This window comes from Oncorhynchus tshawytscha, linkage group LG11, assembly GCF_018296145.1.
Source record: "Oncorhynchus tshawytscha isolate Ot180627B linkage group LG11, Otsh_v2.0, whole genome shotgun sequence".
In the NCBI taxonomy this organism is placed as follows: Eukaryota; Metazoa; Chordata; class Actinopteri; order Salmoniformes; family Salmonidae; genus Oncorhynchus; species Oncorhynchus tshawytscha.
Genome location: NC_056439.1, coordinates 37,265,553 through 37,292,538, shown reverse-complemented (window position 1 = coordinate 37,292,538; position 26,986 = coordinate 37,265,553). Strand labels below are relative to the sequence as shown.

General features: G+C 42.2%; 1 long non-coding RNA gene across 2 annotated transcripts in view; it reads right to left on the bottom strand.

Moving 5' to 3' along the window:
* LOC112261951 overlaps positions 1 to 26,986 on the bottom strand; it is a 45,169-nt gene that overhangs the window by 7,292 nt on the left and 10,891 nt on the right. Inside the window, exons 5-6 of one of the 2 annotated variants that reach the window (XR_002955254.2) lie at positions 16,909 to 17,057; positions 11,056 to 11,118 (exon numbers count right to left, since the gene is read on the bottom strand). This is a non-coding gene — a long non-coding RNA (uncharacterized LOC112261951). The remainder of the gene's footprint in view (positions 1 to 11,055; positions 11,119 to 16,908; positions 17,058 to 26,986) is intronic. The other variant, XR_002955253.2, reaches the window with a different exon arrangement.

The following is a 26,986-nucleotide window of genomic DNA, read 5'->3' as shown; positions in this document are numbered from 1 at the left end:
TCTGGCAGTAGCCTCTCAATGCTGCCTGCCATTCTGTCGTTCTCTGTCTATCACTGCCTGTTTCTCTTATCTGGTCCCAAATCAAATCATAGACCATTGCAGTGGGTTACAGTATATGGAGTTACACCCATATTGCTTACACAATGTCGATGCTTTCAGATCTACAAATGAAGGGCCAGTAAGAAGTGTCGAGGGGTAGGAGCAAGTTTTTGTTTTCAGACTGGGTGTTTGTCTAACTTTGCCAGGAATGTGCACTGAAATAAAGCAGTTTGCCCCTGTGGGTCTTTCACTGCCAAAAGTCCTTTACCACATTTCTATCTAATCTCTCCCTGTTTGTCTGTCTCTTTACCTGCCTCTTTCTGGGGCAATCTCTCTATTTTTCTCCCTCCCTCCTGCTCTCCCTCCCTGTTCTGCGAGAGAGCCACACACATCGTTTCCTCTTGCCTCTTCCACAGAGGGCTAACTTCTGATTATGACACTTTGTCTGAGTGATGAGCACATACTGTTCTCCAAGGGAACGCTCCACACACTAATTGTCAAGTTAAGGTTTTTGTCAAGCAGGGACACGCCATCACAAACATAGCAGCCACTGATGACTGGAGAGGGAGAGATAAATCAAATCAAATTTTACTGGTCACATACACATCTTTAGCAGATGTTATTGCGGGTGTAGCGAAATGCTTGTGTTCCTAGCTCCAACAGTGCAGTAGTATCTAACAGCGCAGATACAAATCTAAAAGTTTAAAAATGGAATTACGAAATATATAAATATTAGATTGAGCAATGTCGGAGTGGCATTGACTAAAAGACAGTAGAATAGAATACAGTATATACATATGAGATGAGTAAAGCAGTGTGTAAACATTAAAGTGACTAGTGTTTACAAGTCTATGTATATGGGGTAGCAGCCTCTATGGTGCAGGGTTGCGTAACCGGGTGGAAGCTGGCTAGTGATGGCTATTTAACAGTCGGATGGCCTTAAGATAGAAGTTGTTTTTCAGTCTCTCGTACCAATTTTGATGCACCTGTACTGACCTCGCCTTCTGGATGATAGCGTGGTGAACAGGCCGAGGCTGTTTTTCAGTCTCTCAATCCCAGCTATGATGCACCTGTGCTGACCTCACCTTCTGGATGATAGCGGGATGAACAGGTAGTTTTTTCCCGGTGGAGAGCCCTGCGGTTGCAGCCGGTGCAGTTGCTGTACCATGCGGTGATACAGCACGATAAGATGTTCTCAATTGTGCGTCTGTAAAAGTTTGTGAGAGTTTTAGGGGCCAAGCCAAATCTCTTCAGCCTCCTGTGGTTGAGAGGCGCTGTTGCACCTTCTTCACCACACTGTCTGTGTGGGTGGACTATGTTTTCTGTAGCTTTTTTTATAAGAAAAAAACAGAAGAAAAAATAAGAGAAAAGAAACGCCATCTGAAATGCCTACAGTAAAGGAAGAAAAACAGCACAAAGTTTCTTGCAGAAGAGGAAGCAGAGGCATGCACCCGCAGACAAAGGGGAACAAGTGGTCTTTACATGGAGTGCAGCTGCTTATTAAGTCTCACTCCTTCCTGCATTATTCCTTTCATCCCCACTCAACCACAAAGTGATTTTGCTTCACCACTCACAATGGCAGCAAAAGATTTTTAATGGATGAATCCTTAAAAAAATGTTGCAGATCTGTCTGCTTGGCTGTGATTCATAATACAATAAAACAGCACATTCTATAAAGTGTCTTGCTGAAAAACATTGCGTGGAGGCGAGAGGAAAAAAACAGAATATGAAAGACCTCAATTCTCTCCAATGCCATAATAGTGAAATGAGCACATATAAATGTGTTAAGAGTATCTCTTTGTATCGTGTATAGACTGCATATATTTAATCTTTAAAGCGTATTAAGGCAAAGTCATTGCTATGCAAAGCAGCACCCAGCGCTTTTCTCTTGCTTTTCAGCCGAGTGTAGTGCTTGGCCAATAGGACTGGCCCCCGCCTCTCATTCTGCATTCATAACATGCAACATTTGCACAATGTATCTCTCAAAGGCTCCTGAATAGAGAGCCTTAATACTCATGTAAACAACTGCAAACCAATTACTTAATGAATCGGGCCCACACATAATGAGGAGCCACACAAAGGGCTATAAATGCATTTTTTTCACCAAAGCCTCTGCTTTAAACTACAATCCCTCAGCTGTAGTCTAGGCTTAACTGGCAAATCATAATTATTGTCTAAGACAACAGAGTGGAGGCCGTTTTTTATTTGGATTCCAGCCACAGAGTATTTTGATGGCATTTGTCGGCTCACTGACAAAATAAAGCAAACAATGAAAAAGGGAGAAGAAGGGAAGAAAGGAAAATACATAAGGAGACGGTAAGAGAAGAAGTGACAGGGAGGAATAGAGGAAGGGGAAAAGAGATGGGGAGAGAGAGACATTGAGATAGAACAAGAGAGAGAGAAAGAGAAGGGCAGAGCATCCTGCAGTGTTATGTTTCCGTTCAAGTGCAGGACTTTGAGACCACTTGTTGAAGCAATAAAGCGCAAGAAGTGACTGTAGTAAGTGGAATGCTTAAAACATAAGCATCGGGGGGGAGGGGGGGGGAGTGGCATCACAGAGGAGCAGGAAAGAGGTATGATGGTGACCACTCTCAGTAGTCACCCTACAACAACTCACTCTTTGCCTGACCAGATTAGATGTCAAGCATGCAAAACTACTCATTAGTCCCATTTCAATCATTTATGCACAGGACCACCACGACCACAGTGGCCAATCAGAGCTGCGATTCTTGCCATTTCCTCTACATTTACACTTGTTTTATCGCCTTAGATTTGGGCTTACTATGCGCCTTAATGACGGTGGAGACGGGAGCCATCAGAGGGTCTGGAGTCTGAAATTGGCTCATGTTTATTAAAGAGGTTCAGTCATTGGGCTGGCACTGGCAGACAGCAGCGCCTCAATAGAGCTGGGCCATTATGTCTTTTCCTCTGCTAATAGGTAGACTGGGAGAGCCCGCTGGCCTGGCCAGGGAGACGAACACATTGGGCCCTTGTGTCAGCGTGGTGCCCAGTAATCACATGAAATCAGAGAAGATTATTCCTCATAACGTTTACGCAGCCATTACCTTCACAAATGGGCTCCCGGTGAAGAGGCGCTCTGGGGACCGCACAATTGCAGATTTTTGATGAAGTCATGTTGATATTCAGATGTGTGAAAACATGGAGCTATTTAGATGTTCTTTTCCTACCACTCAATGCTTTGATTTGAACAGCCTAAATGCTCTTCATGACGTGTGGAAGCTCTGGAAATTAAAAGGATGTGTCACCTTAAAACTCATCCTTGTGAGTCTTCCTTTAAAAACAGTTATTATAATATACTTGATTTTATATTTGTTTAAACACAATTTGTACACATAGTACCACAACGGTCTGCTTTTAAAGCTAGCCTCCTGAAACATGAACCCTTTAGTGAGAGCAGACTTTAGGCTTGATAACAGTCTGGCCTTTTGTTTTCATGCACAAGTTAATGGGTGGCACACCGTTGATCTAACGGAAATTAACAGGGAATTATTAGAGCCACATGCAAATGTACATCATCCACTTTGGTGTCTGGTGGCCTATTTCCCATAAAGGGAGTGAAGAAGAAGAATAATGTTATACCAAGGGGAAGGGTCTTGATGAGAGGAGTACTCAACTCTCCCACTATCCACTTCATAGCCATCATTTATTCCTTAAAGAGCAAACAAAGATCAAACATTTTGATTTGTGCATCTATCTTCATAATTAAATTTGAAAAAGAATGTCAAAATTTGGCTAATGATCGAGCAATATAACAACTTTCTTCATGTCTGTATGTAATGTATCGGTATCTATGTAGCCTAAATGTTGTAATGTTTTTGCACCATGGAATTTAGGGAGTGTTTTGTAATATCCCGGTCACATTATTAAAATGTATGTAATGTGTATGCAGTATATGTGTTTTATTAACTGCCAAATTAAATCAATCAATCAATAAATCTATTACATGATAAGCTGTTTCATCATAGCGCTTGATGTTTTTTTTTCTCATACAGTACCAGTCAAAAGTTTGGACACACCTACTCATTCAAGGGGTTTTCTTTGTTTTTACTATTTTCTACATTGTAGAATAATAGTGAAGACATCACAACTACGAAATAACACATATGGAATCATGTAGTAACAAAAAAGCTGTTAAACAAATCAAAATATATTTTATATTTGAACAAGTGCTCAGCATATGTGGGAACTCCTTCAAGACTGTTGGAAAAGCATTCCTCATGAAGCTAGTTGAGAGAATGCCAAGATTGTGCAAAGCTGTCATCAAGGCAAAGGGTGGCAACTTTGAAGAAATATTTGAATTTGGTTAACACTTTTTTGGTAACTACATGATTCCAAGTGTTATTTCATAGTTGTGATGTCTTCACTCTTATTCTACAGTGCAGAAAATAGTAAAAATAAAGAAACCCTTTGAATGAGTAGGTGTGTTTAAGCAGCTGATATGCTTTTGTCGTCTCTGTTCAAAAAACACAAAATGCCCCATTTAAATATTGACTCAAGACCCAAGTTTCCAACTTTTAGAGGCTGTGTGTTTGATGAGACAACACACACTGATGGCTGGCTCTTTGGGTCTTCAGAGCAGGGCAGGCTAAACTGTGTATGTAAGTAGTGTACATGCGCAAGCCAAGAAGAGAAACAGTTTCCAACACACCATATTCACCCTCCACATTATCTCTGTATCAGGTTGGCAGGCACTCCTACTCAGAAGAGATTGGGTGATTTTCATTAAATAAAACACTAACTACTTCTATATACAGTGGATTAGGTATCATATTTGACAACTACACAGTCTTCAAAATCAATAAAGAAGCTGAAAGGTTGTAAAATTTGTCCACCATTGTAAATCAACATAATAGCATAGCAATATAGTCATTTTAATCCCAGTTTCAGGCTAGAAATGTCAAGAGTTGGCTAATGATCGCATACTTTGGACTCTGTGGGCAACAAATTAATGTTTGGCCTTACAGAAATGATTAAACAATGTAACATTTATGTGAAAAATACAGTGCATTCGGAAAGTATTCAGACCCTATGACTTTTTCCACATTTTGTTACATTACAGCCTTATTCTAAACTGGATTCAATCGTTTTTATCTCTCCATATCAATCTACACACAATATCTCAAAATGACAAAAAAAAAAAAAACTGGTTGACATTTTTGCAAATGTATAAAAAAATTTAAAAAACTGAAATATCACATTTACATAACTACTCAGACACTTTACTCAGTACTTTGTAGCAGCAGACCCAAGAAGACTTGAGGCTGCTTCAACAAGCTTGGCACACCTGTATTTGGGGAGTTTCTCCCATTCTTCTCTGCAGATCCTCTCAAGCTCTGTCAGGTTGTCTAAATCGCTGTGACCCCCAACCAACTTCTCCACTCACTGGACCCTTTTGATCACTCGACTAAGCATGCCTCTCCTTAATGTCAACATGTCTTGTCCATTGCTGTTCTGGTTAGTGTTTATTGGCTTATTTCACTGTAGAGCCTCTAGTCCTGCTCACTATACCTTATCCAACCTATTAGTTCCACCACCCACACATGTAATGACATCTCCTGGTTTCAATGATGTTTCTAGAGACAATATCTCTCTCTTCATCACTCAATACCTAGGTTTACCTCCACTGTATTCACATACTACCATACCTTTGTCTGTACATTATACCTTGATGCTATTTTACCGCCCCCAGAAACCTCCTTTTACTCTATGTTCCAGATGTTCTAGACGACCAATTCTCATAGCTTTTAGCCGTACCCTTATTCTACTCCTCCTATGTTTCTCTGGCGATGTAGAGGTGAATCCAGGCCCTGCAGTGCCTAGCTCCACTCCTATTCCCCAGGCGCTCTCTTTTGACGACTTCTGTAACCGTAATAGCCTTGGTTTCATGCATGTTAACATTAGAAGCCTCCTCCCTAAGTTTGTTCTATTCACTGCTTTAGCACACTCTGCCAACCCGGATGTTCTAGCTGTGTCTGAATCCTGGCTTAGGAAGACCACCAAAAATTCAGAAATTTTAATTCCAAACTACAACATTTTCAGACAAGATAGAACTGCCAAAGGGGGTGGTGTTGCAATCTACTGCAAAGATAGCCTGCAGAGTTCTGTCCTACTATCCAGGTCTCAAACAATTTGAACTTCTACTTTTAAAAATCCACCTCTCTAAAAACAAGTCTCTCACCGTTGCCGCCTGCTATAGACCACCCTCTGCCCCCAGCTGTGCTCTGGACACCATATGTGAACTGATTGCCCCCCATCTATCTTCAGAGTTCGTGCTGCTAGGCGACCTAAACTGGAACATGCTTAACACCCCAGCCAACCTACAATCTAAACTTGATGCCCTCAATCTCACACAAATTATCCATGAACCTACCAGGTACCTCCCCAAAGCCTTAAACACGGGCACCCTCATAGATATCATCCTAACCAACTTCCCCTCTAAATACACCTCTGCTGTCTTCAACCAAGATCTCAGCGATCACTGCCTCATTGCCTGCATCTGTAATGGGTCAGCGGTCAAACGACCTCCACTCATCACTGTAAAACGCTCCCTGAAACACTTCTGCGAGCAGGCCTTTCTAATCGACCTGGCCGGGGTATCCTGGAAGGATATTGATCTCATCCCGTCAGTAGAGGATGCCTGGATATTTTTTTTAAATGCCTTCCTAACCATCTTAAATAAACATGCCCCATTCAAGAAATTTAGAACCAGGAACAGATATAGCCCTTGGTTCTCCCCAGACCTGACTGCCCTTAACCAACACAAAGACATCCTATGGCGTTCTGCATTAGCATCGAACAGCCCCCGTGATATGCAGCTGTTCAGGGAAACTAGAAACCATTATACACAGGCAGTTAGAAAAGCCAAGGCTAGCTTTTTCAAGCAGAAATTTGCTTCCTGCAACACTAACTCAAAAAAGTTCTGGGACACTGTAAAGTCCATGGAGAATAAGAACACCTCCTCCCAGCTGCCCACTGCACTGAAGATAGGAAACACTGTCACCACTGATAAATCCACCATAATTGAGAATTTCAATAAGCATTTTTCTACGGATGGCCATGCTTTCCACCTGGCTACTCCTACCCCGGTCAACAGCACTGCACCCCCAACAGCAACTCGCCCAAGCCTTCCCCATTTCTCCTTCTCCCAAATCCATTCAGCTGATGTTCTGAAAGAGCTGCAAAATCTGGACCCCTACAAATCAGCCGGGCTAGACAATCTGGACCCTTTCTTTCTAAAATTATCTGCCGAAATTGTTGCCACCCCTATTACTAGCCTGTTCAACCTCTCTTTCGTGTCGTCTGAGATTCCCAAAGATTGGAAAGCAGCTGCGGTCATCCCCCTCTTCAAAGGGGGGGACACTCTTGACCCAAACTGCTACAGACCTATATCTATCCTACCGTGCCTTTCTAAGGTCTTCGAAAGCCAAGTCAATAAACAGATTACCGACCATTTCGAATCTCACCATACCTTCTCTGCTATGCAATCTGGTTTCAGAGCTGGTCATGGGTGCACCTCAGCCACACTCAAGGTCCTAAACGATATCTTAACCGCCATCGATAAGAAACATTACTGTGCAGCCGTATTCATTGATCTGGCCAAGGCTTTCGACTCTGTCAATCACCACATCCTCATCGGCAGACTCGACAGCCTTGGTTTCTCAAATGATTGCCTCGCCTGGTTCACCAACTACTTCTCTGATAGAGTTCAGTGTGTCAAATCGGAGGGTCTGCTGTCCGGACCTCTGGCAGTCTCTATGGGGGTGCCACAGGCTTCAATTCTTGGACCGACTCTCTTCTCTGTATACATCAATGAGGTCGCTCTTGCTGCTGGTGAGTCTCTGATCCACCTCTACGCAGACGACACCATTCTGTATACTTCCGGCCCTTCTTTGGACACTGTGTTAACAACCCTCCAGGCAAGCTTCAATGCCATACAACTCTCATTCCGTGGCCTCCAATTGCTCTTAAAGACAAGTAAAACTAAATGCATGCTCTTCAACCGATCGCTACCTGCACCTACCCGCCTGTCCAACATCACTACTCTGGACGGCTCTGACTTAGAATACGTGGACAACTACAAATACTTAGGTGTCTGGTTAGACTGTAAACTCTCCTTCCAGACCCATATCAAACATCTCCAATCCAAAGTTAAATCTAGAATTGGCTTCCTATTTCGCAACAAAGCATCCTTCACTCATGCTGCCAAACATACCCTTGTAAAACTGACCATCCTACCAATCCTCGACTTTGGCGATGTCCTTTACAAAATAGCCTCCAATACCCTACTCAACAAATTGGATGCAGTCTATCACAGTGCAATCCGTTTTGTCACCAAAGCCCCATATACTACCCACCATTGCGACCTGTACGCTCTCGTTGGCTGGCCCTCGCTTCATACTCGTCGCCTAACCCACTGGCTCCATGTCATCTACAAGACCCTGCTAGGTAAAGTCCCCCCTTATCTCAGCTCGCTGGTCACCATAGCATCTCCCACCTGTAGCACACGCTCCAGCAGGTATATCTCTCTAGTCACCCCCAAAACCAATTCTTTCTTTGGCCGCCTCTCCTTCCAGTTCTCTGCTGCCAATGACTGGAACGAACTACAAAAATCTCTGAAACTGGAAACACTTATCTCCCTCACTAGCTTTAAGCACCAACTGTCAGAGCAGCTCACAGATTACTGCACCTGTACATAGCCCACCTATAATTTAGCCCAAACAACTACCTCTTTCCCAACTGTATTTAATTTTAATTAATTAATTTTGCTCCTTTGCACCCCATTATTTTTATTTCTACTTTGCACATTCTTCCATAGCAAAACTACCATTCCAGTGTTTTACTTGCTATATTGTATTTACTTTGCCACCATGGCCTTTTTTGCCTTTACCTCCCTTCTCACCTCATTTGCTCACATTGTATATAGACTTGTTTATACTGTGTTATTGACTGTATGTTTGTTTTACTCCATGTGTAACTCTGTGTCGTTGTATCTGTCGAACTGCTTTGCTTTATCTTGGCCAGGTCGCAATTGTAAATGAGAACTTGTTCTCAACTTGCCTACCTGGTTAAATAAAGGTAAAATAAAATAAATAAATAAAAGGTTGGATGGGGAGCGTCGGTACACAGCCATTTTCAGGTCTCTCCAAAGATGTTTGATCAAGTTCAAGTCCGGGCATTCAGAGACTTGTCCCAAAGCCACTCCTGTGTTGTCTTGGCTGTGTACTTTGGTCATTGTCCTGTTGGAAGGTGAACCTTTGCCCCAGTCTTACGTCCTGAGCGCTCTGGGGCAGGTTTTCATCAAGGACCGCTCTGTACTTTGCTCTTTTCATCTTTCCCTTGATCCAGACTAGTCTCCCAGTCCCTGCTGTAGAAAAACATCCCCACCGCATGATGCTGCCACCACCATGCCTTACCGTAGGGAAGGTTTCTTCCAGACGGGACACTTTAAGGTCAAATAGTTCAATCTCAAATTTCATCAGACCAGAGAATCTTGTTTCTCATAGTCAGAGTCCTTTAGACGCCTTTTGGCAAACTCCAAGCCGGCTGTCATGTGCCTTTTACTGAGTGGCGTCCGTCTGGCCACTCTACCATAAAGGCCTGATTGGTGGAGTGCTGCAGAGATGGTTGTCTTCTCCACAGAGGAAGCTCTGTCAGAGTGACAACACCTCCCTGACCAAGGCCCTTCTCCCCCAATTGTTCAGTTTGGTCGGGTGGCCAGCTCTAGGAAGAGTCTTGGTGGTTCCAAACTTCTTCTATTTAAGGATGATGGAAGCTACGGTGTTCTTGGGGACCTTAAATGCTGGAGACATTTTTGGTACCCTTCCCAGATCTGTGCCTCCGCAGATCTGTGCTCTCTGGACAATTCCTTTGACCTCATGGCTTGGTTTTTGCTCTGACATGCACTGTCAACGGTGGGACCTTATATAGACAGGTGTGTGCCTTTCCAAATCATGTCCAATCAATTGAATTTACCACAGGTGGACTCCAATCAAGTTGTAGAAACATCTCAAGGATGATCAATGGAAACAGGAGGCACCTGAGCTCAATTTCGAGTCTCATAGAAAAAGGGTCTGAATACTTATGTAAATAAGGCATTTCAGTTTATTTTTAATACATTTGCAAAAAAAAAATCTAAAAACCTGTTTCGCTTTGTCATTATGGGGTATTGCGTGTAGATTGATGAGGATTTTTTATTTATTTAATCCATTCTAGAATAAGGCTGTAACGTAACAAAATGTGGAAAAAGTCGAGGGGTCTGAATACTTTCCGAAGGCACTGTATATCTAAGTATCTGTCCATTGTAGTTGTTTTGTTTGTAGAAATAATAAATGCATGTCACTTTAAGCATATACAGCCACACATTCTTAACTCATTACCTTCCGTTTGTGCTGACAGTGTGTGGTAACAGATAGACAACACTCACTGTTACACAGCAGTGGCTCCAGCCATGAAACTGGATGGCAAATGTCTCTTTTCAAAAAATATTTTTCTTTTGATTAGTTATGATTTGAAACTGGACTGGTTCTGTGGGCTTGCGCCCTTGGAGATACTCACAGATGAAATGCTCAGTATGAAATCTATGCTAGCCAAGTGTTTCTGAGATTCTGGTGTGAACTGGAACCCACGCCGCTTTCAGCATGCCTTCACATCTCGCCTTTTCAAGTATGCTGCTGCATAGCATTGTTTAGAAGATAATAAGAACCAATGGCCAATCTCTAGCTACACCCCAGTGTCCTGACAATGAAACCGCTGCATTATATGGGTGTGAATGATCAATTTGGCCACGCCTCTACTCTGGCCAGCTGAAAACATGCACTGTTTCTTCAGGATAATTAGAGGAATTGCACAGCTCTACAGGTGGGACTTTGACCCCAGATTGACCTTGATCATCCTGCCACAGCCATCCATTTAAAAGAGCCCATTATCAGCGGCTGTGAGAGGAAAACCAACGCTACACAAGAACTCTGAATGCAGGGCTCAGCACTGCCTTTTTACCTCCAATAGGAATACTTTCCACGGGGCTCTCGTCCTGGCTGTCCTCTTCACCACTTTGTAGTCCTGTAAGAAAGGGAGCCCCACACAGAGCTCAGAGACAGGGGGAGGCTGGGACTCTGGGTTTCCCTTTGTCTGAATAGAGGGCCCTATGAAGACGGGCTGCCAGGGCTTCAGAAAGAGGCCTACGTTAAAAGTGTTGTGATTCTTTGTCATATGAGGGAAGTTTCATTTCAGTATAGCGATTGCTCATACTTAACAGAAATGGCACCATTCGGACTTTTTTCTGTTTGTGATGTTGTGAAAACTAAACTTGAAATATCTGCAAATTGCTTCTGATTGAAATAGTTCTAGTCTAAAAACACAGGCATCATTGGACAGGGTCATACTCCCAACTTCCCTCATTAGTTTTAGTCTTGACTGGTTACACAGTTCACTATCATAACCTGGAGAGTGATGCATTACTACTTGGACTAGCACATTAGCTACTGTACCAAGTGGCCAGCCAGACATGGTGAGAGAGCAATAATGACCTTGCATTCCTGCAGCGCTGTGCTCCTGAGCAGGTCTGACCTCCACAGCACTGTCATAGGGGAATGAGGGAAGGCCACAGGATGACGACTCACTCGCCAATTCCACCGAGGGGCACTCCTCACTGGAACGGGACAAAAGTGTCCTCAGCAGCACTTTGGCCTGCAACCATGGCAAATTAAAACCACATTCTAATTGCTTCCACATTGTGAAGGGAGAGTCAAATTGAACTACGACCAATTAAACAAGTAATCTACCAGGCCTGGCTGTGGTACAGAGCACTGCACACATCCTGAACGAGCACTGCACATTTCTCTCTCCCTCTCGCATGAGATTAGACAAGCGCCTAAAGAATGCAATCATCCTCACATTAATGTGAAATACGTTAAGATATCTCCACTTGGCAGAGAGGATAGAGACAAACTGCTCTCTTCCTTCCTCTCCACTTATCTCCTGGGAGACGAGGATACTGTGTGATGACATACAGATTCCTTTCACCATATCAAACCAGCCATCATCATCTGAGAGATAGGCCCTCTCTTGTCTTCAAAGGCTGCCTCTCAGCTCAGATGGCTGTTCACAACTTTTAATGAGCACTAATATGAAGGGGATGATCAGGAGGATTTTAGACACAAACTTTAAGTACATGTACAATATTAGTTGTTATAGGCAGGTCATTGGGAGACTTACAGTGTGTACAGGCTTTCATATCCTGAGAGGGGAACAAACACCAACTCCAATCTGATCTCCTCTTCAACATTGACAATCAAAAATGTCCTGATCCCTATTCCAGATATTTCTCTTTTTAAATATAGTCAAATGTACCACAGAGCAGAGAGAGCTCTCACAAACCCAAACCACTGCATTTTAAATATCAATGAATGCAACTGTTGGTCCTTGAATACTCAAAGGGCCTCTTTGAGTGTGCATGCGAGCTGCATGCTCCCGTTTGTTACAGAGTGGTGAAGGCTGTGTGGCAAGACGTGAATAGAAATTCAGTTTGCTCTCGTGTATGAGAGTGAAGGAGAATAAGCTGCTCTGTGTGTTTGTGAGAGATAGGGCGAGAAAGAGAGAGAGCGAGACTATTTGCACATCATTACTACACTGTGCATATATATACACACATAATATGACATTTGAAATGTCTTTATTATTTTGGAACTTTTGTAAGTCTAATGTTTACTGTTCATTTTTTATTTAACTTTTGTTTATTATATATTTCCCTTGCTTTGGCAATGTAAACATGTTTCCCATGCCAATAAATCCCTGAAAGTGAGAGCGAGCAAGAGAGAGACACACACTCGAGCTCTTCCTGGTGCACTTGGACATGATGATCAGGATGGCGGCACCTCCCTTCTCTTTGTCAGTTCATATTTTCAAGAGCTTCTAGAGCCTCTCTCTGCCTCTCTGTCTTGCGTCAGGAAATTGAATTCAAATAAGATAGTTGTTTTTCAAAACTGATTATATTACAAGAAATAAACTTATCCTTTGTTGGGAAGAACAGATATTTCCCACTCCATCAAATGTTAAGAGATTAATCTGTATAGACCTACACATTGATTTGGTTTGTGATACAGTTACATGTGTCTCAGTTAAATGAAAACCCTAAGCACACAAACAAAGAAAGTAACAGAGACGATTCAGGAAGGAAGATGAGATGCTCTTATCTCAAGATTTCAGCCTCTGTGGGCCTGGTGAATAGTCACTAATTTCATCGGCCGTTTAATTAGGCATACTCTGTTGCAAGGTCAATGAGTAGGGACTTTCAAAGACTCCCGCCTCGGTTGTGAAGAAGGTCTAATGCCTGCCTCATTCACACAGGCCTAGGCCTCAGCAATAGTTCAGCTAATAACAAATTAAAGGCCTGTGTTTTCAGGAGAATAAGCCACAGGATGAAAGGAGACTGGGCAGAGACTGTTATTTGCGATTAGTGCATGGGTCAGAGTTTCCCTTCGGTCAAGGTCACCCTGTGTAGTAATCTGATGAATGAGAATCACTATGTTTCACACCCACAGAGACAAAGAGGCCCAAAGTGCTATCTCCTTCTTAACACCGATTGTCCATACAATGGCTGCTATCTTTGAAAGACAACTAACATACGAAAGCCCCTGATATCGTGTTGTCTGAGGTTTAACACTGTAGGTGTCAGTAAAAATGTTTTAAGATATCCTTGTAATGCATGACGTGCTTGCAGGGCTCTAAATGAACCTTTTCATTGGTGGCAATGGTGTCCTAACATAAAATGTAGGAGTACCAGAATTCTTTACTTTTATCGATTGAGATATGGCCTACATATCACACATACAGACTACTGTTCAAAAGTTTGGGGTCACTTAGAAATGTCCTTGTTTTTGAAAGAAAAGCAAACTTTTTGTCCATTAAAATAACATCAATTTAACATCAATTTGATCAGAAATACAGTGTTGTAAATGACTATTGCAAACGGCAGATTTTTATATGGAATATCTACATAGGCGTACAGAGGCCCATTATCAGCAACCATCACTCTTGTGTTCCAATGACACGTTGTGTTAGCTAAAGGCTAATTGATCATTAGAAAACCCTTTTTCAATTATGTTAGCACAACTGAAAACTGTTGTTCTGATTAAAGAAGCAATAAAACTGGCCTTCTTTAGACTAGTTGAGTATCTAAAGCATCAGCATTTGTGGGTTTGATTCCAGGCTCAAAATGGCCAGAAACAAAGAACTTTGTTAAATAGTACCCGCAAAACACCAGTCTCAACGTCAACAGTGAAGAGGCTTCTAGGCAGAGTTCCTCTGTCCAGTGTCTGTGTTCTTTTGCCCATCTTAATTTTTATTGTCCAGTCTGAGATATGGCTTTTCCTTTGCAACTCTGCCTATAAGTCCAGCATCCCGGATTCGCCTCTCCACTGTATACGTTGAGACGGATGTTTTGCGAGTATGATTTAATTAAGCTGCCAGTTGAGGACTTGTGAGGCATCTGTTTCTCAAACTAGACACTCTAATGTACTTGTCCTCATGCTCAGTTGTGCACTGGGGCCTCCCACTCCTCTTTCTATTCTGGTTAGAGTCAGTTTGCGCTGTTCTGTGAAGGGAGTAGTACACAGCATTGCACCAGATCTTCAGTTTCTTGGCAATTTCTCGAATGGAATAGCCTTCACTTCTCAGAACAAGAATAGAGTGACGAGTTTCAGAAGAAAGTTCTTTGTTTCTGGCCATTTAGAGCATGTAATCGATCTCACAAATGCTGATGCTCCAGATACTCAACTAGTCTAAAGAAGGCCAGTTTTATTTCTTCTAATCAGGACAACAGTTTTCAGCTATGCTAACATAATTGCAAAAGGGTTTCTAATGGACAATTAGCCTTTTAAAATTATAAACTTGGATTAGCTAACACAATGTGCCATTGGAACACAGGAGTGATGGTTGCTGATAATGGGCCTCTGTACACCTTTTCCTTCAAGGACATTTCTAAGTGACCCCAAACTTTTGAACGGTAGTATATGTTGGGCCAAAACTGTATGTTTTAGCTACTTCTGAAACACATGTTGTGCCATTGAAACAAATATGTAACCCTGTAAATTAATTTGTTTATTATAAAAAGCTAAAATGTTCATACAAATAGATGTTATTGAATATTAGGTTTCTACATTGTATAAAAACACTATTTTCCTATGTTTGTGACTGATGACATGCATGAGATCAGTCATTCATTCATTACTAAGATCAATGATCTCCTGAAGAAGCTATCCCTTTTCCTTTCTTTCTGTGCCCCCAAAATGTTCAGATATAGCCTACTAGTAAAGTTACCAGGTTGTTAGCTAGCTAGCTAAGAGGTAACATGACTGTACAAAGTGTAAACAAATGACCCGCGAATAGTTTTAGAATGGCCCGCGACATGGTTTCTGAATGTAAAATAAGGACCACCGATCTGCCGTTGGAAGAAAGAAAAAGTTGCGCAGGTAATATGAGTCATGTCTTTGGAACTGTTTGGGCTAGAAGCCGTTTTCACTGTTGTAATGGTACAGCCACACAGAAGAGTCTTACCGCCAAGTGAAGAGGAAAATACATAGAGGGTGGTGGTACTTCGAGTTTTTTCATTGTTGCACAGACAGTACTTCTAAAAACTCTAAATGCTTTGAGAATAAAGTTGTAACATTTTGTGAATAAAGTGGCAATATTTAGAGAATGAAGTAAACATTTTGGAGAATAAAGTCACAGTTGAATGTCAAGACTAAAGTAGGGGATTTGGTTAAGTGCATCCTTCCCTGGCTCCCTGTTGCTGTGCACGCCACCGTTGAAATGCCTGAGTTAGATGGCCTGGTGAAACTATATTTTAGAATTGGCTTCAGTAACAAGGAAATCCTTGGTCTTTTACTACATAGTAACCATATTATTGGTATTATGGCCTTGAAGAGGTTGCGCAGCCGATTGGATATTTTCAGAAGGAGGTTTCGTAGTAACACAAGACACTATACAACAGATCTACAACCAAGTCAATCGATCCTCAAGGTGTGAAGCTTAGGCACGTACGACGCTGACGGCAGTACACGACCAAAGGTCCCAAGGCGATATGGCATATGGACACATATGACAAAACGAAACCATATGGTATTGCAATAAATTGCTGCATAGATGCTTTAGCCATATGTTATGTCGGTGGAAACCGTGTTACTAAAGCCATAGGTTTTACCAGGTCATCTAAGGCCTTTTTACAGTGCACAGCAACATGGAGCCAGGTAGCTATGCAATTAAACACTGGAAATATAATTGCGACTTAATTCTCAAAATGTTTACTTTACTCTCAATATTTTTACTTCATTCTCTAAATAAAATGTAAAGTCTTCAAAATAAAACATTTAATTTACTATTTGGATTTAATTTGTAAAGTTAAATTGACTTTCTCAAAATATTGCCATTTAATTTAGACTTTATCCTAAAAAATTCATTGTAACTTTATTCTCAAAGTTTCAACTTTATCCTTGTATTTCAAGTTTTCAAAGTACTATATGTGCAAAAAACCTAAACTGGTACCAAGACTTATCCCTTTTTTTCTTTTCATTACTTGGCCCTAATACTCTTCCGTACAACCATGATGTTAACGAATATGCGCTCGCTTTTGTCTTTAGGGCACTGGTGCTCCCAAATTAAAATTCCAGGTCGCAAAACAACATTTTTAGAGCATATGCAACCAAATTGGTAGCACTTTAGAGCCCTATGTGCTTGCAGTGCATGAAGACTGCTACAGTAACAAGCCAGAAGTGGGAAAAAACTGGGATTCAAACCCCTGGAGTCTGTACTGTATGTAAAAGAAACTGTACTAGTGTATTGTGAGATGCATACCTTGGTGCTATAGGAGGCATTGTGCGGCAGTAGCAGTGGAGTGAACAGCTGGACGAGGCGCTCGGTGGTGAGGACATGGTGGTCCTTCAGCAGAAGGGTGTGCTTGAACCAGTGATCCCAGAGGAGCAGCGTCAGGTGGGAGACAGGAGCTGCAGCGTGGAGGACAGGGGTGGAGACACACAGCATCGTGAGGAACACAGGCCTGTTGTCTCAATGGATATGTAACATAGTAAGATACAACATAAACATCTTTCGTTACAGTGAGATAATGTACTTATACTGTCTTATCTATATACTGTAAACACTTTACAAACATAAACCATCATGTTCTGCATGGTTTTTGCTCATTCATGCATGTATGGTGAAAAACCTTGTAGATGGAAAGAAAAACACATGGTACACACAAATAAAAAGTGGTATAGTTTGACATCTTGATATACTGAAAAGAATTGGAACTTAACTGATATTTGTGAATGGAAGTTAACCTAATGAAACAGAGGTTGGCTACATACGGAGAAAAAGTCAAGTGATCACTGTAGGGTATAAAACACATCAGGATACTTTATTTAGCAGAGCATAGCAGAGCTTGGAGCTATGGTTCAATCTGGAGCTCCTGATTATCAAAAGAAACCAAAGTCACAGATAGAGTTTAATTTGCTCATCACATTCACACACACAGTTAGGCTACTGCTGGAGGTTACACAAATTACTTTTACATTTGTGGAGGATGGAGGCCAGTTCACGGCCATTCGATCCAATCGCAACCTGTTCTAAATGTGTTCTCACCCCCGACATCTAAACTCCACTCTAACTGTCAAGAAAAACACACAGGAACTAATCTGCTCTTTGTCTGAAAAGTGGAATTCCTCTTTGAATCAGTTCACTTTTCATTTCGACGGGAAGATTGGTCTATTGAACTCGGTCACTTGTAGAGCACTGATATCTCTGGTCTGAATGACTCAATTATAGCTCACAGTTATTACAGGAACAGAGAGTTCAAAATATCCCCATCTTGACTCACTCAGGCTAGTTGCAAGATTTAGCAAATATAACACTGAGGGACCCTGAAACAGCAAGACCGACTGAAACCTTTTCAACCTGTGATCTTATTGCACATATTTGCCATATTGAATAATGATTAAGTAATTATACAAATTAATATCAATCATAATTTTCTCTAGAAAAAAATATCAAGGACGCAAAGAAAGAAATCCGGTACATGGCTTCATTTCAAAAGGCCAAGATTACTGTGCTAACCAGCATGACAATGAAGATCATTTGAACTGCCTCACCTACCACACAACTCCATTTACAAATGAAAAGAATGCATTAAAAGTTTAAATCACATTTTCAAAAACAGTGACATCAAAATGCCTTATCTGGTGCAGAGTTCACAGAAGCCGTACCTTATTTTCCTGGGCTCAGTGGTCGACCAGTTAAAGCTAACTATCTCTTCAGGTAACAGGCAACCAACCCTTTGATGTGGTCTTTAACAACCTCTGAAGCTGGTGAAGGACGACTGCTCCACATGTATCAAGGTCCTCTCCATTCAAGCCTTCCCTGGCGTTACAAAGGCTGCCGAACATGTAGAGCAGAGTGAGCCATCGCCATGGAACCCGGAGCTCAGTCCAGCAGCCCAAAGGTCAGGGGTACAGAGCACAGCAGCTGTTCTCAGTACACTCCACATTAGGGATGAGCCACACCACACACAGTAAACTCATGGCAAAGGCCATGGCAGGACTAAAACTCACAAGCTGACAACTAGGTGACAGTAGTTCTGATCAATCTGGCAAAAAGGACATAATTGGGCAAGATGTTATTTCCTTTCTTGCTTTCGATGGCAAACACTTATTGATACATGTTGTTAGATCTTTATTGTGTACACAAATGGAACATCACAAGACAAATTGTCACTTTAGTTTCAAATGCCAAATAGCCGTTGAATTTACCTGACTCCCAAAAGCCAGAACAACCATGATTCAGCTGCAAAGTGTGGTTATTATGACAATCCAGTGTCTTTCAAAAACCCTTAGAAACCAAGATGTGCTGCAATGACACTTAAATGAATGACACTTAATTTAAAAGTGAGAGCCCTTGGTGGCAGGAGAATACATTTTCCTCCAGCTCCACAAACACTGGTTGATAATGAAAAGAATTGCAGCCAAACTTAAGACCACTATAATTTCTACCTGACCACTTTTTTACATTTGCTATCACCAACTAATGAGACCCAGTACACATTTCTTTCTCTTCTGTGGAATAGTTGTTCGATGCTCTCCAGTAGAAGGAAGAACACCAGGATGGACAGCCTAAAATAACATACAGGTCAAATGAACACACAGAGACAAAAATGGCTGATGGATTTCACAGATTTTTCCAGTTAATTTGATTTCAACTTGGTACTCAAGGAATGTCCTAATGTGTGTGTGTAAGAGATCAAGGTACTATGGTAGCATTTGAATTGATTGACATGTTAACCAATGTCAGAGATGGGCTCAACCATTCAATTCGATGTCAATTTATGCAGAGTACCAGGCAGGGAAATAAAGTGCCTCAGCACTGGAAACATTAAAATGTCAACTAATAAACAGGGGGTTCATAACTTACATAAAAGTCACACCATTTCAATATAACAAGGTGGCTGCCTCAAAATCTACTTTAGGGCCTGGAAAAAACACATGGACTCATAAAACTATTATTAAAAAAATACCAGTTTCAACCAAATTCGGACAGATAACATAGTCCAACCTCCAAGTGCCAACAAGAAATTACCCAAAGATGATTGATTTTGGTGGGAGATTTACACTTTAATCTGTCCATGTGAGGTTATGAGAAAAGGGTGCCTAATGCATGTGGAGCATTAAGCTCTGGGTGTCCCTCATTGAATTCCCCAAAAACCCCAGCAGAAATCCTGAGCCACCCAACATAAAAGGGGCTAAAATAATTTATGACAATCTATAATGGGCTCTGGGGTTAGGGGTCAGCAAACAATTGCTCCTTCCTTTTTGCAGGTTGTTTCCTGGTAACATCCTGATTAAGCTGGCAGCTTGAATTATATCCATGACATTCTGCAGTGCACCATCCATCGGCACTAAGTCCTCTTCAATGCAACTGAAGTAGCTTGGGCAAAAGCTCTGCCCCCCCCTCCCTCCTCATAGTTATCATCTTTCTCTCCACGTTATTTGTCAGTGCTCTTCAAATAAAGGACCTTTTTACAAAAGAAAAGAGAATTTGTTGTGTGCACCAAACCTCTCCGTATTGCTGTGAGAGCTTCATCGCGAGGTCTCAAACCACACGTTTGGTGTGGCTGTCTGTGTCTTAGAGAGTCTTGACATCATCAGGAGTGCATTGTTAGTAGGGATGAAAGGGTCAGACTCTTGGGAGCAATATTACACTGACACTGCATACAGTGGATATTTCACCATGATTTCCCACATGTAATGGTCTCACATGAGTGATTGGTGTCTTTCAGGCTATTTCTTTTCACACACAAAGAAAATGGAAAATGCTGGAAAATAATACTAGTTGTATCAATGGTTTTGACCTGGTGGAGCAAATAACACTACAATAAGTATAACTATTAACTGTTGTAAGTAAGAACACACAATAACTGTGACCTGACACCTCAAGAACAGTTTCTACTGTGCCGCTAGGAGAATTTAAAATATTGATTGGGGACTTTCTTACTGAGGAATGTAATTGTTCAAATAAAAGTGTATTTGTCACGTGCGCCGAAAACAACAGGTGTAGACCTTACAGTGAAATGCTTACTTACAGGCTCTAACCAACAGTGCAAAAAAGGTATTAGGTGAACAATAGGTAAGTAAAGAAATAAAACACCAGTAAAAAAAAAAGACAGGCTATATACAATAGTGAGGCTACATACATCTGTATGTAAATTCATTAAGGAAAAAAAATCCACAAAAACACCACTTAGTCAGGCTGATTGAGGTAGTATGTACATGTAGATATGGTTAAAGTGACTATGCATATATGATGAACAGAGTAGCAGTAGCGTAAAAGAGGGGTTGGCGGGTGGTGGGACACAATGCAGATAGCCAGTTTAGCCATTGTGCGGGAGCACCGGTTGGTCGGCCAAATGGAGGTAGTATGTACATGAATCTATAGTTAAAGTGACTATGCATATATGATAAACAGACAGTAGCAGCAGCGTAAAAAGAGGGGTTGGGGGGGGACACACAATGCAAATAGTCCGGGTAGCCATTTGATCACCTGTTCGGGAGTCTTATGGCTTGGGGGTAAAAACTGTTGAGAAGCCTTTTTGTCCTAGACTTGGCACTCCGGTACAGCTTGCTATGCGGTACTAGAGAGAACAGTCTATAGCTGGGGTGGCTGGGGTCTTTGACAATTTAGGGCCTTCCTCTGACACCGCCTGGTGTAGAGGTCCTGGATGGCAGGCAGCTTAGCCCCAGTGATGTACTGGGCCATACGCACTACCCTCTGTAGTGCCTTGCGGTCAGAGTCTGAGCAATTGCCGTACCGGGCAGTGATGCAACCAGTCAGGATGCTCTCGATGTTGCAGCTGTAGAACCTTTTGAGGATCTCAGGACCCATGCCAAATATTTTTAGTTTCCTGAGGGGGAATAGGCTTTATCGTGCCCTCTTCACAGCTGTCTTGGTGTGTTTGGACCATTCTAATTTGTTGTTGATGTGGACACCAAGGAATTTGAAGCTCTCAACCTGCTCCACTACAGCACCATCGATGAGAATGGAGGAGTGCTTGATCCTCCTTTTCCTGTAGTCCACAATCATCTCCTTAGTCTTGGTTACATTGAGGGATAGGTTGTTATTCTGGCACCACCCGGCCAGGTCTCTGACCTCCTGCCTAAAGGCTGTCGGTGATCAGGCCTACCACAGTTGTGTCGTCTGCAAACTTAATGATGGTGTTGGAGTCGTGCTTGGCCATGCAGTCGTGGGTGAACAAGGAGTACAGGAGGGAACTGAGCACGCACCCCTGGGGAGCTCCAAAATGGCGCCGGAATAAATGGCAGCAGTTTTACGGGCGCCCAACCAATTGTGCTATTATGTGTTTTTTTTTCGCTTTATTTGTAACTTATTTTGTACATAATGTTTCTGCAACTGTATCTTATGGCAAAAAAAGAGCTTCTGGATATTTATTTTACCTTTATTTAACTAGGCAAGTCAGTTAAGAACAAATTCTTATTTTCAATGATGGCCTAGGAACAGTGGGTTAACTGCCTGTTCAGGGGCAGAATGACAGATTTGTACCTTGTCAGCTCGGGGGCTTGAACTTGCAACCTTCCAGTTACTAGTCCAACGCTCTAACCACTAGGCTACCCTGCCGCCAGGACAGCGATCACTCACTTCGGATAAGACAAAGATTGTTTCTACAACAAGGAGGACGCACAAGGCATTCTCCAAACACCCCACAGGGCCAACATCACTGTTATTTGCAAGAGGAAGCAACGCAGGTACCGAGGACAAAGAGCCGGATGCCTGGTCAGGACCCGAAGAAGGCCAATGTGAAAGCTGCCGTTACCGTCAATACTACTCGCCAACGTGCAATCATTGTACAATAAATTAGACGAGGTACGATCACGAATATCCTACCAACGGGACATCAAAAACTGTAATATCCTATGTTTCACGGAATCGGGGCTGAATGACGACATGGATATTCAGCTAGCGGGATATACGCTGCACCGGCAAGATAAAATAGCACAAGACGGGAGGGGGGCGGTCTGTGCATATTTGTAAACAACAGCTGGTGCACGAAATCTAAGGAAGTCTCAAAATTTTGCTCGCCTGAAGTAGGCCACACTACTTGTCTAGAGAGTTTTCAGCTATACTTTCGTGGCTGTTAATCTTACCACCACAGACAGATGTTGGCACTAAGACCGCACTCAGTCAACTGTATAAGGAAATAAGCAAACAGGAAACCACTCCCCCAGAGGCGGCGCTCCTAGTGGCCAGAGACTTTAATGCAGAGAAACTTAAATCAGTTCTACCAAATTTCCATCAACATGTTAATTAATGTGCAACCAGAGGGGGGAAAAAAAATCTAGATCACCTGTACTCCACACACCGAGAAGCGTACAAAGCTCTCCCTTGCCCTCCATTTGGTAAATCCGACCACAACTCTATCCTCCCGATTCCTGCTTACAAGCTAAAATTAAAGCAGGAAGCACCAGTGACTCGGTCTATAAAAAAGATGCTAAACTACAGGACTGTTCTGCTATCACAGATTGGAACATGTTCCGGGATTCTTCCGATGGTATTGAGGAGTACACATCAGTCACTAGCTTTATCAATGAGTGCATTGAGGACGTCGTCCCCACTGTACGTACATACCCTAACAATAAGCCATGGATTACAGAATATTTGTGTTGTGCTGTATTTTACTGGTTTTGTATTTGAAATTGCATAAGCTGGGATACTTTGTGAAAAGAGACCCTGGGCTCAATGGGGACTCTCTGCTTAAATAAAGGTTAATATACAGTACCAGTCAAAAGTTTGGACACACCTACTCATTCAAAGGTTTTTCTTTATTTTTACTATTTTCTACATTGTAGAATAATAGTGGAAACATCAAAACTATGAAAGAACAAATATGTAGTAACCAAAAAAGTGTTATACAAATCAAAATACATTTTATATTCTTCAAAGTAGACACCATTTGCCTTGATGACAACTTTGCACAATCTTGGCATTCTATCAACCAGCTTCACCTGGAATGCTTTTCCAACTGTCTTGAAGGAGTTCCCACATATTCTGAGCACTTGTTGGCTGCTTTTCCTTCACTCTGCGGTCCAACTCATCCCAAACCCTCTCCATTGGGTTAAGATCGGGTGATTGTGGAGGCCAGGTCATCTGATGCAGCACTCCATCACTCTCCTTCTTCCTTTCCTGTGGCGGTCCTTATGATAGCCAGTTTCATCATAGCGATTGATGGTTTATGAGACTGCATTTGAAGAAACATTTGATTGATTTAATTTTTATTCATTTAATTGATTAAATGAATAAAAATCCTCCTGTCTATATAAGGTCCCACAGTTGGCAGTGCATGTCAGAGCAAAAACCAAGCCATGAGGTCAAAGAAATTGTCCGTAGAGCTCCGAGACAGGATTGTGTCGAGGCACAGATCTGGGGAAGGGTACCAAAACATTTCCTTGATGAAAACCTGCTCCAGAGCGCTCAGGACCTCAGACTGGGGCAAAGGTTCACCTTCCAACAGGACAATGATGCTAAGCACACAGCCAAGACAACGCAGGAGTGGCTTTGTGACAAGTCTCTGAATGTTCTTGAGTGGCCCAGCCAGAGCCCGGACTTGAACATCGCTGGAGAGACCTGAAAATAGCTGTGCAGCGACACTCACCATCCAACCTGACAGAGCTTGAGAGGATCTGCAGAGAAGAATGGGAGAAACTCCCCAAATACAGATGTGCCAAGCTTGTAGCATCATACCCAAGAAGACTCGAGGCTGTAATCAATGCCAAAGGTGCTTCAACAAAGTACTGAGTAAAGGGTCTGAATACTTACATAAATGTGATATTTCCAGGGGGGGGTTTTAGAATACATTTGCAAAGACTATTAAAACACATTTTTTTGCCATTATAGGGTATTGTGTGTAGATTGATGAGGGAAAAAACAATGACATGTTTTTTTGGAATAAGGTTGTAACGTAACAAAAGTGGTAAAAATCAAGAGGTCTTGAATACTTTCCGAATGCACTGTATTCTTATTGTATACATATTATCATCGTCACAATTGTTTTTAAACTAATTTGTATTACTTATTTCTTAATACTGAGAATTATACTGCTCCATTGTAATACATTGAGAGCTTGCAAGTAAGCATTTCACTCTACCCTTTACATCAATATCCTGTGCACGTGACGAATAAACATTGATTTGATGAGTACAACACGACATCCCTGTTTGAAAGACTCCAGCCGTTATTAGGACTACTGAAGAAAACCAAGTGTATTTCTGTTCTCTCCTCCCTTACCCAGGTCACACCAGGAGGAAATTAAATGGAATAATGGAATGAATTGCCAAGGCTTGTTTTCCTGCCTGGGAGCTGAATGGGAAGAGCGATATAAACTCTAACCTTGACGTTGCGTGAGGTGGCGTGGCGCTGGAGACAGGCTGCTCTGAGCTTTACATCAAAGCCTTGTTTTTCCCCTCATATACAGGGCTCCATGTTAACAATGTGGCTTTGGAAAACATTTGTAAAATACAAGATAATATATAAGGCCTATGCATTGAGGAATCTACACAATGCTTTGCAAAATCCAAATCACTTACAAGCTACAGTTGTTTATTATACTGTACATATGCATTTGAGTTTCACCCCCCAACAGTTACTATTCTACCAACACATACAGTATACTGAGAACTATCATAACACATATAGAGGACAGCTGTTTATTAAAGCTAGGTCTATAGACTACAATCAGACTTTTTCAGAGGACAGTAAAGGTCTGGATTGATGGACGGAAATGCACACTCCCTTCACAGTGAAATCCATCCCAAGCGATCCTTACAATTAGAGGACACCAAGTGCTGGATTTCTTAGTGTGAGTGCCAGTCCACATGCCCACCCTCCAGAACACTATGGAGCCACAAATATCCTCCTCCACACAGACTTCCTGAGGTCTCTCAAGCAGAAAATTGCTTGGTTACAGCATTATCTTGGATTATGGCAATAATGTTTGTCACGGGTCCTAAACCCTCCCTATAAGTTGCGCTGAGGCTAAGGCCCATGCTGTTGAGCTGAACTGAGTGCGGTGGATCACGTGGAGCGTGACTCCCATCATCCTCTCTGTCAGCTGCAGATGTGGCACAAGTCAATAGTCTTGAGCATAATCCCCAGTACAGTCCAATTCAGTTTGGCCACTCTGGAACATCCTAAAGTAGAGCTGTAGTTTTGCTGCTTTAGCTTGCCCCTCTGTTTAATTCACTCAACAATAAACTGCCCAAATTAAACAAATAGTTAGACTGGGAAGAAAATGTAGCAAAATGTATCAACAATGAAAAGAACAGTGTTTGTTATGATGGATATCAGGACAGCGATCACTCACCTCGGATTAGACGAAGATTTCTTCAACAACAACAACAAGCAGGACTCACACTATATTTTCCAAACACCCCACAGGTCAGACATCCCAATTATTCGCAAAAGGAAGCGACGCAGAGGACGAAGAGCCGGATGCCTCGTCTGGACCCGCAGAAGGCAACTAGGAAAGCTGCCGTTACCATCAATACTACTCACCAACGTGCAATCATTGGACAATAAACTAGACGTGGTACGATCACGAATATCCTACCAACAGGACATCAAAAACTGTAATATCCTATGCTTCACGGAATCGTGGCTGAATGACGACATGGATATTCCGCTTGCGGGATACACGCTGCACCGGCAAGAAAGAACAGCACACTCCGTTCAGACGAGGGGGGCGGTCTGTGCATATTTGTAAACAACAGCTGGTGCACAATATCTAAGGAAGTCTCTAGATTTTGCGCGCCTGAAGTAGAGTATATTGTGATAAACTGCAGGCCACACTACTTGCCTAGAGAGTTCTCAGCTATACTTTCATGGCTGTTTATTTACCACCACAGACAGATGCTGGCACTAAGACCGCACTTAGTCAGCTGTATAAGGAAATAAGCAAACAGGAAACCACTCACCCAGAGGCAGCGCTCCTAGTGGCCGGAGGCTTTAATGCAGGGAAACTTAAATCAGTTCTACCAAATCTCTATCAAATCAAATGTATTTATATCGCCCTTCTTACATCAGCTGATATCTCAAAGTGCTGTACAGAAACCCAGCCTAAAACCCCAAACAGCAAGCAATGCAGGTGTAGAAGCACGGTGGCTAGGAAAAACTACCTAGAAAGGCCAAAACCTAGGAAGAAACCTAGAGAGGAACCAGGCTATGAGGGTTGGCCAGTCCTCTTCTGGCTGTGCTGGGTGGAGATTATAACAGAACATGGCCAAGATGTTAAAATGTTCATAAATGACCAGCATGGTCAAATAATAATAATCACAGTAGTTGTGAAGGGTGCAGCAAGTCAGCACCTCAGGAGTAAATG